At 43.6% G+C, this 16365-nt stretch overlaps 1 protein-coding gene across 3 annotated transcripts in view; it reads right to left on the minus strand.

The window, feature by feature from the left end:
• MAGI3 (membrane associated guanylate kinase, WW and PDZ domain containing 3) overlaps positions 1-16365 on the minus strand; it is a 548042-nt gene that overhangs the window by 19513 nt on the left and 512164 nt on the right. The window lies entirely within an intron of this gene.

Raw genomic sequence — 16365 nt, forward strand, 5'->3', positions numbered from 1 at the left:
CTACTGAACAAGTTAGACTTTTATTCACACTGGATATAGCAGCGTCAACTGCTGGTACATTGCATCTTTTGGTGAATTTCTCCTCCTTGGGATAGAGTACTGCACATCTCTTTGGAGGGAGAAAATGCTTATCCGGGTGATCCCATTCAGCATAAATAAGCTGTTCTAGTAATGCATGGACAGGAAACGCATGCACAGCCTGTTGAGGTTTTAAGGAACCCAAAGAAGAAACTGAACTTTCAGCTGACTCCATTAGGGGTAGCGTGAAAGCAGAACAAACCATTTCTGTAAGAGACTGTACCAGCAATTTCTCAGATTGCGAGGCTGAAAAGGGTTCATCCACCGTTGTTTCCTCCACAGAGGAGTCATTGGTTTGTCTTTCCTCCTGGTTGCCTGAGGGTAACACCTCATCTTCTACTCACTGTTCCCTTGGTAAAGAGTCTGAGGTGGGGGAGGGGGATCTACCACGCTTCTTATCCTTTTATATGGAGGATGAGATTAAAGCTGCTAATCTTTCCTCTAGCCTTAACAGGGCGGAGGAAAAGGCATCTTCAGTCACGTATACAGGGGCTGAGATGTGAGAAGCAGCTGCAACACCATTTGGTTCCAATGACTCACCCTGGCTTGCCACTTCTGGTATTTCAAGAGAAGATGACAGTGTGGAGGCATGACTGGAGTTTCCAGTGCCTAGGGGTGATGTTTTTGGTACCTTTTTTGAGGTGCTTGTACCGGCCTTTTTGGGAGGCATAGTTCTAAGCAGAAAGCAGAGGTACTATTTAAATGCACTAATTGCTGAACCATAGTCTGACAATAGAATGCCGCTAATAAAAGTTCAGCCTAGAGCTGGGAAAATACAGTAGGTGACCGCGATATTGTGTCAATCTCGCCTTTGTTATCGGCGAGATTTGACACCTGTGAGCCCCGTTGCGGGACCCAGCGCCGAGCTGGCTCGCTCATCGGGAAAGGAAAAATGTGTTTTTTCCTTTCCCGATGAGCGACACGCATTGCTGACAGGTGTCTGGTATGAATCATGAAGGGGAACGCCGCGCCAAATTTGAAATAAGAAACCGCCATGGGTTCCCCTCCAGGAGCATACCAGGCCCTTCAGTCTGGTATGGATTTTAAAGGAAACCTCCTACACCGAAAAATCGGCGTGGGGGTCCCCCCAAAATCCATACCAGACCCTTATCCGAGCACACAGCCTGGCCGGTCAGGAAAGGGGGTGGGGACGAGCGAGGCCGCATGCCCTCAACATGGGGGGGTGGGTGCTTTGGGGGAGGGCCAACAAAGCACCTTGTCCCCATGTTGATGAGGACAAGGGCCTCTTCCCGACAACCCTGGCCGTTGGTTGTCGGGGTCTGCGGGCGTGGTGCTTATCGGAATCCGGAAGCCCCCTTTAATAAGGGGGCCCCCAGATCCCGGCCCCCCCACCCTATGTAAATGAGTATGGGGTACATCGTACCCCTACCCATTCACCTAGGGAAAAAAAGTGTCAATAAATAAAACACACTACACAGGTTTTTAAAGTAATTTATTAAGCAGCTCTGGGGGTCTTCTTCCGACTTCTCCGCTCTCTCCAGCCTCTTCTTCCGGTGTTCGGCCTCTTCTCCCGGTGTCCGGCCTCTTCTCCCGATGTTCGGCCTCTTCTGCCGGGCTCCTCCGCTATCTTCTGCCGCTCTTTTGCTAGTGGTGGCACGGTCTTCTGCACCGTCTTCTCCCCACTTCTCTTCTTCCGATGTTGACACGACGCTCTCTCCCAATGTAATGCTGTGTGCGAGCTGCGCAATGACTTATATAGGCGGTGACCCCGCCCCTTTATGACGCCACAGTCCCTGCGCACGCCGGGCAGGGATTTGGGGGCCCCCGGATTCCGATAAGCTCTGCGCCCGCAGACCCCGACAACCAACGGCCAGGGTTGTCGGGAAGAGGCCCTTGTCCTCATCAACATGGGGACAAGGTGCTTTGGGGGGGCCGCAGGGCGCCCCCCTCCCCCAAAGCACCCACTTCCCATGTTGAGGGCATGCAGCCTGGTACGGTTCAGGAGGGGGGGTGCTCGCTTGTCCCCACCGCCTTTTCTGACCGGACAGGCTGCGTGCTCGGATAAGGGTCTGGTATGGATTTTGGGAGGACCCCCATGCTGATTTTTCAGCGTAGGGGGTTCCCCTTAAAATCGATACCAGACCGAAGGGCCTGGTATGCTCCTGGAGGGGAACCCATGCCGTTTTTTTTTTTATTTAAAATTTGGTGCGGTGTTCCCCTTCATGATTCATACCAGGCACCTGTCAGCAATGCTTGTCGCTTATCGGGAAAGGAAAAAACACATTTTTACTTTCCCGATGAGCGAGCCAGTGCAAGATACACAGTACCATATCGCCGAGAACCAGTGCGATGGGATCGCGCTGGAAACACAATCTTGCGGTCAGGTACTGTATGTCCTTTCCTCTATTGGGAATGCCCATATGCAGACCTATACGTGCCCCACTGCTCCTGTGTCCCAGGTGATCAGTCAGCTTGCTCTCTTCGCTGCTCTTATGAGGAGAGACTGCTCTTGTAGAAAGTCTTTACCCTGTGCTTGCGCCATGTGTCCTCGTGGATGCTACGTCCCACACACGGCACTGCACCTAGGCCCCCCCCTCCGTACGACACCCACGCCCCCCCCTCCTTTGAATTTGAAAGCGTTCGGGTGGCATTCGGGTCCTGCAGAGCCATCAGGAGGGGAGGGGAGGAGAGGCAGAGCCCAAAATGACTAGCAGAGCGGGGGGAACTTTCAGAGCAAAAAACGGGACCTGCGCACCCCCTGGTGGGGGGGGTATACAAGGGGAGCAGCAACTCCCTAATCCATTTAGTCCCTCCAGAAGGGAGAAATGCGGATGGCAGATCTCTTTACCTCCATGAGGAATCCCCACTGACAAGCTGCTGCTGAATCCACACAGACTGACACTGAGCTGAAGTGAAGACAACACATTAAGGTATGTGCATTTACTCCCTCTAGTGGAGATATAAGGCATGACAACATCTTTTGCCCAAGGAAGAAAAACCATAGGTGGACTTTTCACAGTTCCTAAGCTTCTTCCCTTACCTTATCCTCGCCGCAGGATACTGCTGATGACAGACAGATCCAACTTTCACCCATCACGGTGGGCTGTGTTTAACAAACCTTCAAGGTCCGGGTCCCTTTTTATCGGGGTTCCACTCCCTTGGACATGTATAGCACTCCACCAGGAAAAACTTTAGGTAATGTGAGCATGACCAAAGCACTGGGTCCAGCCCTGCAAGGAGAGGCATTACAGGCAAAACCTTGTTCTTCTTATACGAGGCCCGGGTACCATCCACCTTGGCCTCAGTGGCACTTTGGATGGATCCGGTCAGTAGAGGCTGTTGAAATCCAATAGGGATCCCTTCAGCAGAGCTATACAGAGTACATATTTACCCGTAACCAACACCTTAGACACTGGGGAAAAAACTGAGGCACTCCTGTAGGAGGAGGGGTTATATAGGGAGTAAACTTCCTGTCTTGGGTGTGCCAGTATCCATCACCTGAAGGTGCCTATATACCCATATAGTTAAAACTATTGCTCTGTGTCCCGTGATGTACGATAAAGAAATAAGATTTTTAGGCCCCTTCCACCGCTCTCCATCCTGAACCACTTGTGTGCCCTTGTGTGCTTCCCTGCTCTCCTCACACAGTGGGAGCCCAAACAGGTGGAAAGGGGGCACATAAGGGTCCTGGACAGCAGGGGAGTGGGGGTGTTTAGATGCAAGAAACTCCCACAGCCGGAGGGAGAAAGAGAAGTAGAAGCCAGCAGCACTGCAAGAGGATTGGTTTCAGCAATAAGGCAGTATAGCTGCCCCTTCTGCTCAGCAGGTGCCAAGGCCCAGTACAGGAGGGCCAGCTGTACTGTCTTATGAGCAGCCCTGTGCACACTCACACACGTTTACTAGTTCCATGTGGTCTAGCATTGTGCGCCATCTTGACACGAGATTTTGCACATGCACAGATTCATCTTGAGCTATTGCCAGGTCTATGCAAACTAGCAGAGACCTGTAGCATGCAAAAATACACCATGCGCATACACCACGCGTCTCTGCCAGGTCCCATAGACTAGCAGAGACCTGCTGCGCTCTGTGCATGTGTGGGTCACCTTGTGCATGCGAAGAAACATTGTGGGTCTCTAACAGGGTTTTTAGACCTGTGGCGTGTACAGGATGTATGCAGATACCGTGCTGGATACATCTTCTTCACCTAGGTGAGGATTAAAGTGGAGTTCCACCCACTTTTACAACTCTTCAGCATCTCTCACTAAACTGTGCACTGTAAACGAATTGGATATTTAAAAAAAAAAATTTCTCAGCACCTACTGTATATCTGCTGTATTCATTTTTCACTTCCTCCTCCCTGGCCGTGGCTCATCACATCATTTCCTGTTTGCAATGCCTTCTGGGAAGGGGCGGCAACTTCCTCTGAAACTGCCGTTGCTATGGAAACCCTGACCTGAAACCTATTACACTGCTTGTGCTGCACTGAGCATGTGCGAGATCTGCAAGGATGAGATCCAGGAAGAAATACAGTCTGGCTTCAGATGCCCACACTTAAGCTGGCCACGGCCTGCTGTAAGTTTATAAAATAACAAACTACTGCTATAAACGAACAAAACAGACCTTAGTTTACAGACCAACTTTACTAGAATACATTAAGCTTGAGTATTATATGGGTATTTTTATTTAAAAAGTATAATTTTGTCCGGAACACCATATTAAGGAAGTGAAATATGAAAAACGAAAAAAAAGAAAAGGTATTTATTTGTTGAAAAAAAATCTAGAAGAGTAAGAGGAATTGGGAAGGAGGCAGAAGAGAGCGAGTTAAATTCATGGCTGAAGGTTCACTTTAACACAAGCAAACCTAGACAATAGGATACAGCACAACATAAACAGAACTTTTCCTCATGAAAAATTGTTTAGTTGCAAGAAAATGAATCACTGTAGCACAATATTATACCTCAATACAGCTCAATACCTCAATACAGCTAGCACACCTCCAGGGTGGAGAGTTGGGCAGGCATGGTCTCTACATAACAGCTGCACATGAAGCTTTGGCCTGATTGTTGCTGCTAGTGTGAATGTAGTACATTCTTTTGTGCCAGCTAACTAAATGTAATTTCAATTCACTTTGGCTAATAGCCCATGTTCAAGGAAGACGGCAGTCACACTTGAAAATGTTGAATTTAAACTGACTCGAGGGACACAGCCTAGCGCAAATTTACATACTGGTGCTTGTTTTCTGCAGCTGGATGCACCGGTAGATTCAGTACCTATAACTGTCCGTATCCTCACCCTGAAAGTACCTGAATCTCAGCCTGCCACGATGCAGGAATCTCTATTCTCGGTTTAACCATTGCATTCTCTCCAAGCACAATGCAATCTTGCCCACACAAAGAGGAGGTTGCACAGCAATGAATCACATGATCAAAGTCCCACTCAAAATGCATGTAAGAAGCCTTACGCATATAAATACATGTATACATGTTTAATACTTACACAGAGGTATATGGAGAGGGCTTTCTAGCATGTTTCTAGAAAAGACACAAAGGGGTTAATTTACTTAAGGCAAATAGACTGTGCACTCGGAAGTGCAGTTGCTCCAGAGCTTAGTAAAAGAGGTAAAGCTTCACTTTGTAAAGAATACCCAATCACGTGCAAGGAGCATAAAAAAAAAAAATGCATTTTGCTTGCACATGATTGGATGATGGAAGTCAGCAGAGCTTCTGCTCATTTACTAAGCTCTGGAGCAGCTGCTCTTGCAGAGTGCACAGTCTATTTGCCTTTCTTTCAGTAAATCAACCTGCCTTGGCTAGCTACTTGAAGTTGCCCTTTATAGTGTGTACCCCAAAATCTAAAGTGCCCACACACCTTACAATTTGCACAATTGCATTGTAAGTGTATGGCCAGCTTTAGATCTACCAACAACTATGTAGGGCAAGAAACTGTTGGATTGGTTATAGATTGATTGGCTAGTTTAGCCACTTTAAGACCAGGCCTTTTTCTGACATTTGTTGTGTGCAAGTAAAAATCAGTATTTTTTGCTAGAAAATTACTTAGAATCCCCAAACATTCAATAATTTTTGTTAGCAGAGACCCCAGAGAGTAAAATTACGGTCGTTGCAATATTTTATGTCACCCTGTATTTGCGCAGCAGTCTTTCAAATGTATTTTTTTTGGAAAAAAATACACTTTAAAGCGGAGTTCCAACCAAAAGTGGAACTTCCACTTTAAGTACTTCTTATCCCCTGACAAGCCATATTTAACATGTCATTTTTTTTGGGGGGGGGACCTGGTTTTGACAGGTACATAGCTTCCACTTCCGCTCTAGGCCGCCTAGATAACCCCTCCTCTCCCCTTAGGCAGCCCCTCCCTCCCTGCAATCTTTAGGGACACGTCACATGTCCCAGAAGATTGCACGGCCATTCACAATGCGCAGCACGACTCGCGCATGCACAGTGTGCACCCGGCTGTGAAGCCGCAAGCTGTCACAGTCAGGTTCCCACAGTAATGCCGGCGCCGCAGACAGGTGGGGGGGAGAGGAGCGAGGCTTCTGGTGCCCGCACTGCTGGAACGTGGGACAGGCGAGTGTGTTTATTAACCACTTAAAGACCTGCCACCATCATTTGATGGCGGCACAATGGCTCTCCTGCGTGAATCGCTGTAGGTGTACAGCGACTCGTGCAAGCTCAGTTGCGGGCGGCGCACGCAGGTTGGGAGGACTTGATGTCCTCCGGCGGCCCGCGATTGCATTGTACACAGGCAGAACGGGGAAATACCTATGTAAACAAGGCATTTCCTCGTTCTAACAGGAGACATGACAGGATCTAGTGTTCCCAGTGGTCGGGAACAGTGATCTCTGTCATGTCCCAGTAAGTCCATCTCCCTCACAGTTAGAAGCAGTCATAGGGAACATAGTTAACCCCTTCATCGCCCCCTAGTGTTAACCCCTTCCCTGCCAGTGTCATTTACACAGTAATCAGTTGCTATTTATAGCTCTGTCTGCCGCAATGTCACAGTCACGATAAAAATCGCAGATCACCGCCGTTACTAGTAAAAAAATAAATAATCAAAATGCCATAAATCTATTCCCTATTTTGTAGATGCTATAATTTTTGCGCAAAGCAATCAATATACACTTATTGCGTTTTTTTTTACCAAAAATATGTAAAAGAATATATCAGCCTAAACTGACAAAGAAATTTGTTTTTAAAAAATTAAAACGTGGGATATTTATTATAGCAAAAAGTAAAAAATATTGTTCTTTTTTTTCAAAATTGTTGCTCTTTTTTTGTTTATAGCGCAAAAAACAAAACAAAAAAAAAAACGCAGAGGTGATCAAATGCCACCAAAAGTAAGCTCTATTTGTGGGAAAAAAAGAACATGAATTTTGTTTGGGTACAGCAGTACATGACTGCGCAATTGTCAGTCAAAGCGTCGCAGTGCCGAATCGCAAAAAATGCTCTGGTCATTAAGGGGGTAAAACCTTCCGGGGCTGAAGTGGTTAAAAGTCAGCAGCTACACTTTTGTAGCTGCTGACTTTTAATTAACACAGAACCAGGTGAAACTCCACTATAATTAATTAAAAAATAAATAGGTAAAAACTGTAAAATTAGCCCAATTTTTTTGTATAATGTGAAAGATGATGTTACGCCAAGTAAATACATACCTAACATGTAATGTTGTAAAATTGTGCACGCGCGTGGAATCGCAATACAGTACTTAAAAATCTTCATAGGAGACGCTTTAAAAATGTTTACAAGTTACATGTTTAGAGATACAGAGGAGGTCAGGGTGATAGCTCACATGTGTGGTTTGAACACTGTTTACATATGCAGGTGAAACTTACGTATGCGTTTGCATCTGCGCGCAAACACGGAGGGATGGAGTGCAGTACATCTATTTTTCTTTTCATTTTTTCATTTTTACACTGTCCTTTTAACTTTTTTAATTTGATCACTTTTATTCCTATTACAAGGAATATAAACTTCCATTGTAATAGAAAAAAGCATGACAGGACCTCTTTATTGAGATCTGGGGTCAAAAAGACATTTTGACTTTAAGAAAAAAAAATCCTGTCAATTTGGCCGAGGAGCAGACATGACGTCGGAGGTCGCTCAGTCCTCCAAGGGCATAGAGCTGAGTGGGAGCTATCTTGCCCTCACTCGGCTTCCTGCCTAGCCATAGGTCGCATCAGATAGGCTCCGAACTTACCGACGGCTCAAGTAAACTTTGGATTTGACCCCCCCCCCATAAAAGTAATCACGCTGCAAATCCGCCGCTGGGACCACTTTTCCCCGAAAGTTGGCTGCCTGGCTGAAAAAAAGATATGGTGTTTAACGTTAAAAGTAATGATGTACAATTTTACAGTTAGGCAGTCAGCAAGTGGTTAGAAAGGTATTCAAGTTACATAGCTTTGGTAAATCTGAGGCAAACCATACATGACTAGATTTCCCTTACTCGGCTTTGCAGGCTGAAAAGGAGAAATCACTTGATCCCAACTAGGATGCCCTGAGAATCTATAGCATTTCGTTTTTGGCACATTAATGTAAATTCTTTGTTGCCTAGAATCCATGCATAACTGAGCTCCCGTTCACATCGGAGCGATTTGACATGTCACATTGCATGCCAAATCGCAGCCTATTGCTGGCAATGGCACTGTCCCAATCTTGTTTGCAAAAGTAGTTCCTGCACTAGTTTTGGCGACTTCAGGGGCGATTTCAATAGACATCTGTGCATGAACCCGCACAGATGTCTTTCAAATCGCCCCCGAACTCGCACTGAAATGCGGGTTTGAAATCCTGCGAGTTCAGCTGAACTTGCAGGATTTCAAACCCGCCTTCAGTGTGAATGAGGGATTAGATGTAACAATTAATTTATATGTTATAGGGGCTGCATCCCCATTGCTTGTGAATGCTCCCAGGCACCTACTATGTTATTATCTGTACTGTTTTCTAGTCAGCTCCTTTGTAACTTACTTTAACTTACTATATTTTGCAATAAAATATTTGATTTCCCCAAGCAAGTTAAACAGTGTGGATGGAGGAATATATCTCTATTGTATTAAAACAGTTGCAGAAACCTATGGCTGCCTGATAGGATATAGTTATTGTTTGGCCATTAATTTTCCACCTGGATTCTTCAAGTTTTCAATTAAAGGGTATGTCAAGTCAAAAAGATCCGCACAGAGTGGGGAAGGATGAGAATTCTTATAGGGTTTTTACTGCTATCCGGGGTTAGAGAGATTTATCCTCACTTCCGGTCCTTCCTTTTATCAGACAGGAACTGAGGAAAAATTGCAATGGGGCACACACAGAAACATAATTCTAAAAAGGGGCTCTAGCCTTTTTCAATTCTACAAAATAAAAGCATTTTTATGTGTATTGCTGTTGGAAAGTTGCTCTCATTAACTGTCTGGTAAAATGTGGTCAGCTTGACAGGAAGGGAGGATACATTTTTCCAATTGAGTCCTGGATAGCAGTAAAAAACCAACAGGAGTTCTAATCCATCCCCACACTATGGAAAAGTCGATTTTTTTTTTTTTTTTTACTTGACATACCCATTAACTTTTGGCTAGCTTAAAGCCGATTTTACAGAGATTGAACAGTTAAATTGTGACATGTATGGTGAGCTTAAAGTAAAACTCCAGGTTAAAAAAGTTTCATATAAATAAATAACTCAATAGCCACAAAGAATTTAAGTCTGCTTGCGGGTACTAAATGCCTTTGCAAAGACACTGACCTTGTTAAAGTAGCAGTGACTTAATCATTGTGCTGTACATAACCTGTACAGAGAGCAGAGCTGTAGGAGGGGCCCTGGAGGCCCTTCCACCACAGCCTGCCTTCAAAAACTACAGGAAGGGGCGGAGACAAGACCAGTCACCCTACACAAGGAGAGAGAGCAGCAGTCTTTATTACAGGAAACATTTGAACAGAAGCAAAGTGCAAAGGTTGGGTTTCCTGCACAGATCTGGAAGAGCAACATAAAAAGACATTATGATTCAAGTAAGAATACACATCCCTTTAGAATATGGACAATATTTGATTTCAGTTTTAAAGTGTTACTACATCCACAACAGTAAAATCAGTCTGTATATGCAGTAAAGCATGCTTGTTATACTCACAGTGGAACTTAAGGAGTTAATCCTCTGCATTGTGTAAAAAGGCAGTTTGATCCTGTCTTATCTGTTCCTCCCCTTTTTCCATAGTCTCCAATCTATCTGTTGATAGAGCAGAGGCTAGGGGACAAGCTGCACATGCTCAGTTTGGTGTGTATTGCTAGAGAGTTTTTATTTCTTGGGAAGGTGCATGTGATCAGCACAGGGCCAATCAGCACTGTCCAAATAGAGGGTCAGGGTTCCTGCAGCCTGATAGGACAGTCAGAGCAGAATGAAAATGTCTCCTACAAGCTTTAACCAGACACTGATAGAAGACACAAGACTGCTCTAACTGCTGATGAAAAAAGGTCTTTAGCAGTTTATATTTACTCAAACTATTGCATTTCCATGTTCTGTGTACTGTGGGAGACCAGATATAGTGACTGCAAGGTCCTGGGTTTAGTAACACTTTAAGTCTGTTAACCACTTCCTGCCGGCAGGGCGTACATGGAGGTCCTCTGGTTTCAGTGGCTATACCGGGATTATGCCTGCACCTACAGGCATCATCCCGGTATTGAACTCTACAGATGGCGATTCCCTATCTGGCAGAAGTGATCTGAGTGGCTAATTAGCCGCTCAAACACTTCTACGCGTAGCAGAATTGAGTCCCACCCCACTCCCGCCTCTCCCGGGCTCTCAAACACTTCTACACGTAGCCTCTCCTGGGCTCTCCGGTTCCATCGCGGAGACCTGGAGCAATGCGGCCGCCAGCGATGGCTGCTCTGTACAGAGAGAGAGAGAGAGAGAGAGAGAGAGAGGAACCGATGTCATTCCCCTCACTCTGTAACCCCAGAAACCAGGAGCAGTTTGTCACTTCCGATTTGGGGTCTAGTAGACCCCAAATCTCTACATAAAGAGGACCTATCACAGCTCATGCTATCACAAGGGATACTGTTCATCCCTTGTGCTAGCAATAAAGTTAGTACAAAAGAAAAAAAAAAAGTGTACAAAAAAAAAAAAATTGTGTAAAATAAATAAATAACAATACATTTTTTCTTAAAGCGCCCTCATCTCTACCGTGCTTACGCGCAAATGCATACGCATACATGAATCCCTCACGCATCTGTAAACGGCGATCGAACCACACATGTGAGGTATTGTCGCGAACGTCAGAGCGAGAGCAATAATTCTAGCACCAGACCTCCTGTGCAACTCTAAAGTGGTAACCTGTAAAGGCGTTTAAAGCGTCGCCTATGGAGAATTTTAACCACCGTAGTTTGCTGCCACTCCATGAGCAGACACAATTTTAAAGCGTGACATGTTAGGTATCTAGCTACTTGGCGTATCGTCATCTTTCACATTATACAAGAAAATTGGACTAACTTTAGTATTTTGTTTTCTTTTAATTCATGAAAGTTTGAAAAACCGCTACACAAATACCATGTGACATAAAAAATTTCAACACCCACCATTTTATTCTATAGGATCTCTGCTAAAAAAAAATGTATATAATGTTTGGGGGTTCTAAGTAATTTTTTAGCAAAATAAGTGATAACAGATGGGTTCAATTTCTTGCTAGCTTCCTATAACATATAAGAGCCAGACAGTTTTAGGCACTAGATGCAGTATATAAATTGTGGGCTGGCAGTTTTCAGTAGCACTGGTAAAATCAAAACTATTAACTAGCCACAGCAAAGCTAAAGCTGCCAGGACACAATTTTCAGTCAATATTCTTAGGTCAAAATTAATTTAAAATCATAACAAAAATGTTAAAAAAACAAACATGACGTTTCTTGCACAAACCAACAGCTTACAATCCTTCAAGAATATAGCCATAATGCTTCCACTGGAAATGCAGGCTTACAGGGGCAACAGTTGCCCTGGAGGTTTCTTTGGTGGGCTCCTACGAAACTTTGCAGAATGCACTTTTTTGGGGCATTAAAGATCCACATCCTCTAACTATTTCCATGAAGACGGTGATCAGAGCATGGGTGTCAGTGATCCCTTATGCTAGAAAAGGCTCTCCAAATAATCTTTTATGGTTAAACCCCTCTTTACTGGAGTTCTACTCTATTCCGGACCCCTACATATGTGTCCGTTATTTGTCTCATATTTGCGAGGGTGGTGCATTGCAAAACATTTGACCAACTTAAACATAAGTTTGAACTACCCAACTCCTATTTTTCCAGTTCCTCTAGCTCCATCATGCCTTCACTGCACAATTAGGAACATCTCCACTGCTTCTATATCAAGCTGATATGTAGTTGCTCCTAAAATAAGAGCCCCGCACAAAACCTTTATCCGCAATTTATAAAGCATTACAACCAACTGTGCACCATGGGGTGGACACCCTTCGTTCTTTTTGGGTGGTGGAGCTGGACACAGAGGATTGGGAGGAGCTGTGAGAACTACTCTTCTCTCACCTCATATCCTCCAGAGATCGTTTGATCCAATTTAAAATTCTTCATAAGTATCACTTTATGCCACATAGATTGCAAAAAATATTTTCAAACTGTCCATCGTGTTGGTGATGCCAATCTGTATCGGCCAATTATATACACATTTTTTGGTCCTGCCCTCTCCTGCAGGTATTTTGGTCTGATGTACTCACATTCATTACTGGCCTAACTACTATCCCTATACCTCAGAAGGTTGATGTTTGTATTCTGGGACTGGTAAATGCTCTGGCCCCCTCCAGAGCTGTCTGTACATTACTAGGCCTACTCCTGTTTTATGCTTGGAAGAGCATTATACTCAGGTGGAAACTTTCTTCTGCACATACTCTGAATATGTGGAAGTCACTAGTTAATTTGGCCATTCCCCTATACAAGGAAACCTATTTGCATAGGGGCTGTCCGAAGACATTTAACAAAGTATGGGACATTTGGCTGGAGTCTGATACTACTACTAATGAAGTTAGTATTTAGAATAGAGTAATTATGGCTAACACACTGTACGACCTGTCATATTAGATGAGCTCCTCCCATGTTAATGGCACTGTTGGGACAGTACAGACAGATGGTGTCACTGGTCTGGTCATGTTACCCCAGTGCTTACTTCCTTAGTGTACTTGAGCACTCATTAATCCTCGTCTTTAGCAGCAAGTTTCTTGGGATGTTTAGTTTAAGGTAGTTGTTACTATGTTGTTTTTTTGTTTCTTTCTTTGTACCTCTGTATCTTATTCAAAAATTGAAATAAATAGAATTTATAAAAAAAAAAACAAAAAAAAAAAAACGGGCAACAGTCGACTTTGTTAAGATGTAACAGAACCACAAAGGCCGTGTTGGTTGAAAAGCTATTATCATTTCACTTTTTACTACAATTCAAAGTAAGGCTGCTATGAGCAAGGACAAAAGGATATCCTTGTGCATAGAACCTTTGCTGCAAGTACAAGTAACCATAGCAACACAAAAGAATTTCTGAATAGCACAACAAACATATTTGGATTTAAAGATAATTTACAGGCCTGTCCTGCCCTCATTAGATAAACGAACTTTCTCAAAAGTACAGCGATACCATGCGTTTTGGTGCAGGTGCAAATGCAGGCACATTTGTCAGATGCATGAGGGTACCATTAAAAAATAATGTCATCCACACGCTTCTGCACAAGGCCTACTGTGTGGGAAAATGTACTATTATGCACACAGTCTTGTAATGCACCTGGTGTGAACAAGCCCTTAAAGAATAATTCCAGGCATATCTATATTATACATAGTTTCATTGATCCAGCACTGTACTATGTAACTACCATACCTAGTCAATGCCCCTGGAATCTGGAAATAACTAAAGTAGACACTGCTACTCCAGTGACCTCTGTATGCTTCTGTGTCCCGCACCGAGCTTCTGCTTATGGAGTACAGGAGGTCGGCCACTCAGGAGGAATGCCAGTCTGGACCAATGTAACTATGTATAATATAGACATCCTGGGAAATATTCCTAAAAGATGAAATATAATTTACTTATCTTTTGCTTTCCCTGGTTGCTCCACACAGTCTAATGAAACTATTACAAAAAAAACCTTTCCATTTTCATTACTTATTTATTATTTTATTCCCTGTGACATCATCTCTGTGCTTCTCTTTGCAATGCAGGATGATCATGGATGGTGGGTGATGGCTGGCAAGGTGCTGCTCCCTGCCTCAATAACCCTCAGTCCTGATGCAAGCAGTGCGCTAAATCTTGGGAGGGGTTATACACATATCATAATCGTGAATCTTCCCAGGTAGACTAAATTTGCATGCAGACCGCCATAAGTAATGGCCTCATATGACACTGAGCCTCCATGGTTAAAATAACTGAAATCTAAGGAAGGAAGGGAGCAACTCTAGCACAGTAAGACAGGTGAGGAAAATGCTAGAAGGAGAGGAGCCTGCACAACTGTGCAAGTCTAAAAGTAACACCAGAGTTCAGGTTTAATATAGAAGGGCCGACTTTAGGCTTCCGTTCTTCATAAAATGAATACTGTCTGATTGGTTACTATGAATAACTATATTTCACGTTCTTCATTATACAAAGTCAGCCAAGCGAGGGAATAAATGTAAAATGCTAGTGTTAAATGACACTATAGAGCATTACTTTACTGCTGTGCTGCGCAGTCTGGATGCTGTCAAACCTGCCAACAATGCAGGTATAAAATAGATCCAAACTTGGCTCTGATCCATCTGATTATATTATATAAAGGCCAATGTTACAAATACAATTCAAACTTTATAGTATACCGAGTCACATTTCAATAAGAGTTTCCCTAATGACACTTTTAATTTTGCCTCTGATACATACCAAATAGCAAAAACAGGTATAGTAATGGAATGTTGACATATCAGTAGTTTATTTTTCTTACAGGCTTACATAAAGGGCCATGTGGAAAAATGATAAAACATCGATGAAACAAGGAGCAGTTTGGCTAGATCTTTGCCCCCTGCAGTTATTACTGTTTGAGATTATAGTGGCCTTCTTTTGCATCTATAACCTGGGTCCTTTTTTAGACTCATATTTGAAGTTCATATATATTGCTTTTTGTATGTTTATTTCACTTGTTATTTTTTGATCCTAAACAAATGGGTTTTGTTGGGTCTTTGCTTGTAAATGGCACTTTAGGCAGCACCAGCTTTCGTAAGCATTTACAAAGCATATGGAAAGCTTCAAGCAACTTTCCTGAAGTAGATAAAGTACCCTTCAGCACTTATACAAAGTAAAAACATCTTGCGAGCCAGTATGTGTATTCACAAAGAAAAACCGAGAAAAAGCTGCTAGCACTGTTCACAATCCCATTAAGATGTGCAAAGTGTATCAAACAGTTTTATAATTGAGCCGCACTGTATTTTCCTGTGTAATATATAATAAATAAACCTAAATAAATGATGTATGAAAAATAATGTGTCACCACAAAGTGAAACAGTTCACAAAAGTGACAAAACAATAAATACATGCAATTCCAGTGCATATATAATATGATCATATGTGCAGTCCATATAAATCTTGTGTGATATAGCCCCACTAGCCAGTATTAAAACATAGAACATATAGTGCTTTTTAGCCTCTCCAGGGCTACAATCAGTGCAGTCTGGGTTTCCTCGATCCTCTCCCTTAGTGACGTTGCCTTACAGTATGCCAGTAACATCAGAGTGCATATAAGCAAAGAGAACTCCAATAGTGTGTGCTTATACCATAAAAAAACACTGGCTTCTATTAAAACATAGAAGTAGTAGGTACTCACATTTCCCTGGTGCTTCCAGCGCTCCAGACTATACACACTATGTGCTCTATTTGGTATCTTCGTTCAGTCGCACAAGTCACATAAACCCTGTGGGCAGCTAACTCCATGTTGGGTCCGGGTGCCGTCCCCTTCCTTGTGGACAGGGGAGGGGCAAGGACGGTGATGACACCCAGACCCAACGTGGAGTTAGCTGTCCGCAGGGTTTATGTGACTTGTGCGACTGAACGGAGATACCAAATAGAGCACATAGTGTGTATAGTCTGGTGCGCTGGAAGCACCAGGGAAATGTGAGTACCTACTTCTTCTATGTTTTAATAGAAGCCAGTGTTTTTTTATGGTATAAGCACACACTATTGGAGTTCTCTTTGCTTATATGCACTCTGATGTTACTGGCATACTGTAAGGCAACGTCACTAAGGGAGAGGATCGAGGAAACCCAGGCTGCACTGATTGTAGCTCTAAAGAGGCTAAAAAGCACTATATGACCAAACTTTATTGTGAGGTCACACTGCATAAG

The sequence above is a fragment of the Aquarana catesbeiana genome, linkage group LG02 (assembly GCF_042186555.1).
Source record: "Aquarana catesbeiana isolate 2022-GZ linkage group LG02, ASM4218655v1, whole genome shotgun sequence".
Classification (NCBI taxonomy): domain Eukaryota; kingdom Metazoa; phylum Chordata; class Amphibia; order Anura; family Ranidae; genus Aquarana; species Aquarana catesbeiana.